The sequence below is a fragment of the Corvus hawaiiensis genome, chromosome 11 (assembly GCF_020740725.1).
Source record: "Corvus hawaiiensis isolate bCorHaw1 chromosome 11, bCorHaw1.pri.cur, whole genome shotgun sequence".
NCBI classification, from domain to species: Eukaryota; Metazoa; Chordata; class Aves; order Passeriformes; family Corvidae; genus Corvus; species Corvus hawaiiensis.
Window position 1 is genome coordinate 21,745,897 of NC_063223.1, and position 9,093 is coordinate 21,754,989.

Genomic DNA, 9,093 nt, shown 5'->3' on the forward strand with positions numbered 1-9,093 from the left:
GCCAAGTCCTCTTTGGTTTAATTTTAAAAATGACCATTATTTCTTGTTCCTGATAATCCTGAAGCACCTACACAGCAGAAGGGAAGAGAGCTGGCTTTATGGATTCTCCAACGCCAGTGGAAACGGGTGTTAAATTCCCATTCATCCGCTCTCAGAAAAGGGTGCACTGGTATCAGCGCGGACAGCTTAACCCAGGGAATTACTGACTGCTGATCACATCTGGGGAACACATAGCGAGCCCGACCCCGCACTGCTACAGGCTAAATTAAAAACCTCTGCCGATGTAATATAGAAGATGCAGCGCCAAAAGCCTTCACAGCGCCCTTGGGACGCGTTCTAGAAGGTTTCACCTCTGCTACCGATACGGCGCCGGGGATTTTCCCTGCCGGAAGAACGCGCTCGGCGGGAGCCCAGCTGCGCGCTGCGGACGGCAGGAGCGTCCCGCTGCTGGGGATCCCCCGGCACAGGCGCTCCTGCCGGGGCAATTCCTCCGGGTCCCGCTGCCTGTGACCCCGCGGGTCCCTCCCCACCTGGAGCCCGACACCGCCGGCAGAGCTCGGGAGCTCCGCGGCCGCCCCGCGGGGGTTCCCCGGCCGCCGCCAGCGCCCGGCCCGGCGCGGCTCCCGCGGGGAAAGCCCCGCAGCGCGGAGAGGACGGCCCGGGGCAGCCCCGTCCCGGCCCCGTCCCGGCCCCGTCCCGCCCGCCAGCGCCGCTCCCTCCGCCCCCGCGGCCACCTGTGCGCGCTGTCCCCGCGCGGCCGCTCCCCGCGCACTCACCGGCGCTCCGGGCGGGCGGCGGGGCCGGGCGGCGGCGGCAGCGGGGCCGCGGCGCCCCGCGGGCCGGGCCGGGCCGGGCCGGGCCGGGCGGAGCGGAGGCGGCGGTGTGGGCCCGGCGGCGGCGCGGAGCAGGCGCGGCTCGCCCGGCCCCGCTGGCTGCGCGGGCCCGCCGAGGAATCCCAGGAATGATGGAATTCGGCTGCGAGCAGGTGGGGAGCGCCGCCCGCCCCCATTGGCCCCGCGCGCCCTGACGTCAGCCCAATTAGGGTAATGAGGAGCTGACGTCACATCCTCGCAGGTAGGGAGAGCGCGGGCCCGGCCCCGCCCCCGAGGAGGGGCTGGAGGGACCCGGGGGAGGAGGGGCGCGGGTTCGAGCCCCGGGAGGGCCCGGAACGACACGGAGGGGACAGGAGAGCGCGGGCGAGGAGAACGCTGCTTCTCTCCCACCCTGCTCTAACCCTAAACCTTTTCCTCCCCCCGCAGGAAAAACTACAGGCAAACAACACGAACTAAACTACACCTACAGGAAAACAACACCAAAAAAGTCTCTCTCAAGAGGAAAGCACTTTTTAAAAGCAGAAATGCGCGTTTCGAATTAAAGCACACTGCCACAGCATCTGACAAAGCGGCTCGGCAGCCCCAGCCGCACTGAAACACGCACGAGTGACGAGGAGCAAGTGTTTCAGAGCCTGATGGAACTGGCTCGGCTCGGCTGGAGGATGGGGGTCACATCCACGCCCCCCGCACGATTTGACGGTAATTGGTGTGAGCAGATCCGGCACTTTGTTTCCTGTTTACTGCTCGCACTGCAGCGGGGTTTTACAGAATCCCTGCTCCCGATATGACTCACTCGGCCCTCGGAGGAGCTGCCAGCAGCCAGGCGTGTGTGAGAGCAAAGCTGAGCCCTCGCCATGGCCAGCGAACTGCTCCCCTCCCCTTCGTCTGCAGGGCAGGAGCTCCTCGGCACCGCTGCACAAAACCGGAGCGTCCAGGGCGATCCCGTCCCCGCACACCGCGCTGCAGGGAGAGGATCGCTCCTGCTCTCACCATCCCGGCCCTCCGAGCACCGGCACAGCCCCGGCCATTCCCATGGCAGCGCTCATTCCCAGTGTGCCATTTCCAAGATTCCGGCAATTTAGGAGCCAGTCTGGCTGAAGCACTCTGCCTGTTTTCAGCAGTGTTATCAAATCAAGCTGTCGGGCAGCTTGTGCATCGGGAAGAGCCGCTTCCCAGAAGCCAAGCCAAGGTTTCTCCAAGGCATTGTGAAGAACCTGGGAATGCTGTTTCCAGCAACAGGCTTGCAGAAATTAATTCCAGAGCAGGAGAAGATATGGGAAAGTGTTGTACTGACCATCTGTCGTCACCAAACAGGTCCTAGAGTGCTGCATTTTATCCTCACAAGGATCTGAGGTCGCCTCAGGCGGCTCTTGGAGCGCATTGCAAAGGGAAAGACAGACAACAAATCAACCTGAGCCCCACCAAGAGCCTTAGGGTTGCAGATTTGTGGTGGAACCCAAAAAGAGCACAGGGCAGCAGAAATAGAGAGGGTTTCCATGGAATTCTGCTCGCGGCATTTCTCCTGTCCAGCTCCTCCTCCCTCAGTGTGACAATAAATGCACAAGTATAGAAAAGGCACCACAAATGTCTGTGTTTGCTCAAGGAAAAGAAGCACCCAGGCACAGCAGGGTTCATTTTAGATGCTGAAACTGGGATTTCTGCATGAAATGGTGGAGGGAACACAGCTCCCAGACGGAGCCAGAGGTGCAGCCAAAGCAGCAGCCCAGCCAGGCAGTGTGGGAGGTGCAGGGCAGGGAGTGGCCGGGGATGAACCCACACACCCTGCACTTGGATTCCTTGAAAGATCCAGAGCCCATGAAGGCTCTGTGCTGCCCAGTTCCCATTTAAAAGTCCATCAAAATCATGCAAGAATAGCTGACACTGAAGTATTTTCATATCCTTGCAAGGACAGGTCATGAGATCTCCGGGCCACCAAAAGCTAGCCAAAAAGCACATTCCAAACCTAAATTAAACCCAGATTTAGACTCCACACACTCAGTATATCTAATAAGAACACTTCAGTTGATAAAAAAAATGAAATGCATGCAGTGTCGGAACAACCATGAACCTCATTTCATCCATGTGGCAAAGCCACCTATGACACCTGTAACAATATAAGGTAATATTTATATATTTTTTTAAAATTGATATTGTATTAATAGACTAGTGGAGATTATTTTCATTACCAGCAAGCAAGAGGAGTTTGATGATCTAATATTTGGGGAAAAAAGTAGTCAAAATAGTAATATAAAACTTGTTTGAGAAAACAAGATACTGGACAAGAAAAATACCATGAAATATGGAAAACAAAACCACAGGCACTGAGAAAAGATCTGAACTAGACATTGGTACATATCACAAGAATTAATTGCTGCAGACTAATTACAAGGGTTTTTAATATGTATCTCTGAGAAAAAAAGTCTGCCACTCCTGTTTATAACTGCTGGAGGGAAGAGGTGGGAAGGATTTCTTTGTTTAACCAGACAGAGCTCCTGGGATGAGGAGGAGCTTGAGAAAGGAGAGGTCAAAACAGCTTTTGATCCTTTGGAGCTGCTATTACAGCTCCCAGCAGAAGTTTTAGAACAGGATATTTATTAAACATCTAAGGAGCCTGAGGAACATCAGCTGGCTGGGAACAGCGACCCCGTGCATTCCCCTGCAGACAGACTTCCCACTGCAGTGAGGTGTCAACATCTGGAAAAACCAAAAAAATGAAGTGCAAGTTGTCAAACATTGGAAATCTTGGAAAACAAACCTTAACACAGCATTAGAAAGCCTTGTTGGAGCTGCTGAACTCAACACATGCTGTTCACCGGGCAAATTCACAGACGACAAAAGCAAACCCAGTCCTGGGTGATGAGCTGCATTTTGCTTTGCTCGGGTGTTGGGATTTGTCTTCATTTAGCACAAACTTTCTAACCCAATGGCATCAAAGGCTCTTTGCTGACTCAGATACCAGCACAAACTTATTCTGCTCAAACCCCAAAACTGACCAAGATAGTTGAGGGTTTGTAGCTGAACTAAGACAAAAGTAGTGCTTCAGCACCCAGGCAAGGCACCCAAGGCATGATGCAAATCCTGGGCCAGACTGCAGCTGCCAATCCTGTTCCAAATGGATGTTAATCACCAAAAATTAAGCCCATTCTCCACACAGTGTGGCCAGTGCAAGAGAAGGCTTAACCCCTGCGTGAGGGAGCGGGGACTGTGGCTGGCCATGGATCTCAGCTGCCTCAGGACAATGTTTTAAGACTTTTTTTGAGGTTTTTTTTCAATATAGAGGCAGGAAAGGTCCTGAAACCAGAGGGGGGAAACCCATATTCTAGCAAATGCAGTTGCAGTCTGCAGGGAGACCCTATGGCCTAGTCCTACAGACCCTACTCAACCATGAGTCCTGTAATTATTATTGAAATGAAGCCTGGCATCTATTCCATGACCAACCCAGAAAATAAAGCATTTCCACTATAATAAGAGTTTCTTACTGCCATCCTATTTTGTTTTTCGAACAGCAACAATACAGATGCTTATTTTCCAGCAGCCAGGAATGCCTGAAGTTCCCTGGAGTCTGCAGAGAAGCCCAGTGTGTACCAAACTCCTCACAACGATGATGAAATTGATGCCAAAAGCAAACACCCTTCTCAGAGCTATCACAAACCCCATCATCTGTCACAGGCTGAATAAGGCATGGCAGTGCTTTGCCACCTCTGTCAGTCCAATGCATGCTTCCATCTATCCACACCTTCTTTAAATAAAACTGCTTAATTTTACACCAAATGCCAGCAGCTTTTAAAATCAATCTCAAAGCATGTATGATCACACACAAATTACCTGGCCTCAGAAGCAAACATCTTTCCAGCAATGTTAACACTCCTAAACTCTGAAACTAAAACTCTTCCTGGCAAAAATCCACATTCATCTGCACTGCAGCTCAAAGCTGCCTTATACAAAAACATGCCCAAAATTTAAAACACATAGGATTTAAATTTTCTTGAAGATAGTTTATTATTTCATTACACCACAATGTGTTAAATTGCAGTAATTCCAGCCGGACAAGTCGATCCAAACTGTAAGTTGATGGAGATGGTTATTTATTACCTGCTTCAAGACAAAGCTTGCCCTCTTCATAATTGTCTGCCCCATCATCCCAAGGAAGATGAAAAGAGACAGTGTAATTTCAGATGGAGCAGGGTCAGAACAGCAGCATAATCTTCAAGCAAACAATGACTTTCAGACTCAAACAGAACCACGAACACCACTAACTCTGCTCTTTCAGAACATTTAACCACAGGAACTTTTTGCTTGCTTTGTTCTAGAAAAGGTTTCACCCCATGGAGGTTCCCATAAGATGAAGACAGACAAGGTAGCCGAAAAAAAAAATTAAATACAAAAGGAGTGTCAGATTAACAAATTAAAAGCAACCTTTGGCCACAAGCCACTGGTTTTAATTTGTTAAAGTTTTGTTAAACGATGATAAAAAGACCACAAATGGTTCACAGCAAAACTCCAAATGGCAAATTTAGTGTAAAGGGAAGGTCAGTGTAGTCAGTGATCCACAGCTGAAGGTAAATATTCAGAGGAACCTCTTTGTTACACACATTTTTCTTATGCAGTAAACATCCATATAATAGATTTAACTCCCTATTTGATTTGTATCCTATCTCTCACAGAGGACCAGATGAACTGTAGTCCAGGTGGCATAATTAAAATCATGAACAGGTTGCAGCTCAAGATGAGATGCAAAATTATTTTCAGATTTTCCACATTAATTCATGGTAAGCGACATCATTTACATACATTTGCAGGCTGTAAGAAAAGGTTCTTCAGTCAGCAGGTCAGGCTCTGCTCCCAGGGAACAGGGACAGGAGGAGAGGGAACGGCCTCAGGCTGGGCCAGGGGAGGCTCAGGTTGGACACCAGCAGGAATTTCTGCATGGAAAGGGTGCCCAGGCCTTGGCAGGGGCTGCCCAGGGAGGTTTGGAGTGGCCATCCCTGGAGGTGCCCAAGGAATTCCTGGAGGTGGCACTCAGAGCTCTGGGCTGGGGACAAGGTAGGGATGGGGCACAGCCTGGACTCAGTGGTCTGGGAGGGCTTTTCCAACCTGAATCATCCTATGATTCTCTAGTACAAATAGCACAGCAATTTTCAATTCTATACTGGAAGGGGAATCCTGCTAAACTTAGTCACAGATAAACAACAGAGGAGACATTCTTTAAACAACAACAACAACAAAATAAAGCAAAATAAATCAGATCTTTACTTTAAAAGCAGCTGTGTGAGTACAACCCTCCAATAGAATCCACTTCAAATGCTGTAAGAATTTCAAGTGCAGGGATGCATTTCATCCTCTGCTGTTGTCTGCAGGGAGCTCACCTTCAAACTGCCAAAATGCTGCTGACTCAGTCTGCTCCTTGGGAAGGGTCTCATGCAGGGATGCAGGGACAGAGGGAACAGGGGGGTGCAGAATGAGCACAACCTCACCACCTGTGACCCAACACCAGACTCGGGAGGCAACGAGGGGAAAGAAAAAGAGGGAAAAAAAAAAAAGAGATTGTCCAGAATTTCTTGTGCAAATAACTTGGTTTTAAAAAGCTTTGCCCCAGGCTGTAAAGCCAAAGCACTGTGACAGCATCATGAGGCACACACTGCTCTGTGTCAGCCCACCCCCTCTCCTGCAGCACTTCTTGAAGCATCCTAGGAAGGTACAAACTTCTTGGCTCTCACTCTTGTACAGGGAGTGAGCCAGACGTCTCACCACTGCTGAGAGCAAGACAACTTGAGGGTGGCAATATTAACAGAGAAAACCAAAACCACAACCAAAACCAAAAAAAAACCCCCACTGAATGCTCCCCTTTCATGCTTCACTATGAATTTTAAAATAGGAGGTTTAGAGAAACTTTGGCAGGAGGCAGAGATTAAGCAAATAATCACTGTGTGGGAACACAACCTTTCAAATTTACCACGTGCACCATGGAGCTAAATAGGTCCCATGTAGAGAAGTAATACAAATTAATTCAATAATGAGATGTTTTACTATTTATTTGGCTTATTTAATTGAGTAGGGGAGGTATCCTAAACATCAGGTTCAAGGCTGTCAAAGGTCTCACAGTACAACAAAGGGAAGCGAAGGAACCAAAACACAGAGTGTTATGATCAGTTTTTGGTTTGTTTTGCTTTTAAAGACAGCTCCTTGTGGCTGCAAATTTCTAAAAATCAAATTTATTCAAATTTAAAACCAGGAAGAACCCTCTATACCCACCACACTTGCACAGATTTTCAGTCAGATCAGAGTGTTGTCTTTGCAGCTGCAAGACCTTCCATTTCTCAGAAAAAAAAATAGGTGTATAATCATGCAAATTGTCCCCACCACTACTGGAAAGGATTTGGCAGAATGCCGGATTATGAAGGCAAAAATGACATGGAAGTTCTTAAACTAAAGAGATAACTAAAATGTTTGGAGTTTGGATGAATAATTTCAGAATGTACACTGTGAAGCTTCCCGTTCATGTACTAAAACTTAATCCACTTCTAAACATTTCTGATTGAACCAGGCTGAGTAAGAGGTTAAACCACGCAGGAGAAAAGCGATTACTGCCTCTCCCTAAGGCAGTCATTAAGTCCAGGATCTGTTAGCAACGGTGGTGGAGATTTTTATCTAGAAAAACAGGTAAATAAGGTCACTGCAAAACTTTATGAAACCACAGTACCAAAAGTGACAGAGCAGCTGTTGGCTCAAATGAAAAGCAGAGCAGAAAACAGCTGTGTAGAGGTTATGTCTCTTCTGCTGCAGTAGGCAATACAAAGAAAATTCATTTTCTACACAGACTGTATGGCCAGCAGAGTGACTTTGAAAATGAAGAATACTTTGTCCTCTCTCAACACCTTACCCACGAAAAGCTATCAGACACACACTGACCTGATATTCTGACCTTCAAAGCATATTTCAACTTCAATTCTATTTTTAAAATAATTGCTGGGAAAAGGCATGAGTCACAACGCTGCTTGGATCCCCCTGCACTGGACACTCACCAAGGGCTGTGTTTATTCTGAAGTTTCCCAAGTCAGAACAGGCTCTTGCATTACCACCTCAATGTGAAGAACAAGGTCCAGTTCCCTCAGCCACCCAGGAGTCCTGGCCTCTACATCCATTCTGACCTTCCCCATTCTGGCACGGATGTGTGTTGCAAACATCAGGAAGCCCTGGGATACTGCAAAGGATTTCTACCAGAGAGGGATCCCACTTGCTCAGCTGTCTGCTACCTTCTTTATGCTCAGGTTGCAGCATTTACTCCAATCTGCTGTCAGTGAAAGTCAACAAAATGCAAAGAGAAACCTGAGGGAAGCACAGGTGAGAAATACAGGCTCTGCACTTAAGAGATATAGGTGGAATTTGAAGGGTCCCACAGCCAGGCACCTGGAGAAACTCCCTGCTCCAACACTTGGAAAAAGGGGAAACGTGCAAGCGATGAGGAACACGTCACACATGTGCTGATGGAGGCCAGCAGCCTGGGTGGTTCAGCTTTGTGCCCTCCCCAAACCGAGTTTAGGAGCAGCCAAATGATTATGTATCCAGTCAAATTTTGATTTCCCCTTCTTCCTGTGTCATCCAGTTCATTCCCTCTGGAGCATGAGGCTGTTACACACCCCACCAGCACTGTGGATGTCAGAGGCAGCGAGGCCCATGCTGCTGACTCACCTACACAAACCCTCAGGAGTTTGATTGGGTCCAGGCTCTTCATTACAAAGAAGCCTTTTAAGACATCAGAAATAAATCATCTGCCTGGTTGCCTTTAATGAAAGCTCTGTTACACAGGAAAAAGGGGGAGGGAGCATGAAACAATATCCATGGTGGAACAGCCAAGCCAGAAAAGAAGGATGTCTGAAGAACAGAATGAAAGACTTGAGAATTAACTCAAGAAGAGAAACAATAAAGCAGCATGGAAATGGAGCAGGAAGGTATAAACAGGAAAGTTACAAATGGAATGAAAGGCTAAAGTGGCTTTTTTTGTTGTGAAAGAACAAACACACCTCATTAGGACAAAGAGTCAGTAACATATTCCCATGTACCAACTTCCCGTGGAACGATCCCCGGTTATTTCAGTGGATTACAGCTGTATGACCAGAAGAAATCATTTCCACATACTGGTGGGGAACTTCAAAAGCAGCTAACAAGGCTGAAATCAATCTCTCTTCTCTTAAAAGTTTTACATAGCAAAGCCTTGTAACAACTGCCCCGAGTATTCTCTTAACAATCACGAGGAGTTCAG

The 9,093-nt window shown here is 48.4% G+C and overlaps 1 protein-coding gene and 1 long non-coding RNA gene across 2 annotated transcripts in view; one reads left to right on the top strand and one right to left on the bottom strand.

The window, feature by feature from the left end:
* The window catches only part of VGLL4 (vestigial like family member 4), a 73,419-nt gene extending 72,613 nt beyond the window's left edge, over nt 1–806 (bottom strand). Inside the window, exon 1 of the mRNA XM_048315928.1 lies at nt 777–806. The gene's annotated coding sequence lies outside the window, so the exon portion shown is untranslated. The remainder of the gene's footprint in view (nt 1–776) is intronic.
* A 147-nt stretch (nt 807–953) lies between these two features.
* Nucleotides 954–4,303, top strand: LOC125331859. Its single transcript, XR_007206244.1, has 2 exons — nt 954–1,074; nt 1,260–4,303. It is a non-coding gene; the product is annotated as an uncharacterized LOC125331859 (long non-coding RNA).
* The last annotated feature ends 4,790 nt before the right edge of the window (nt 4,304–9,093 follow it).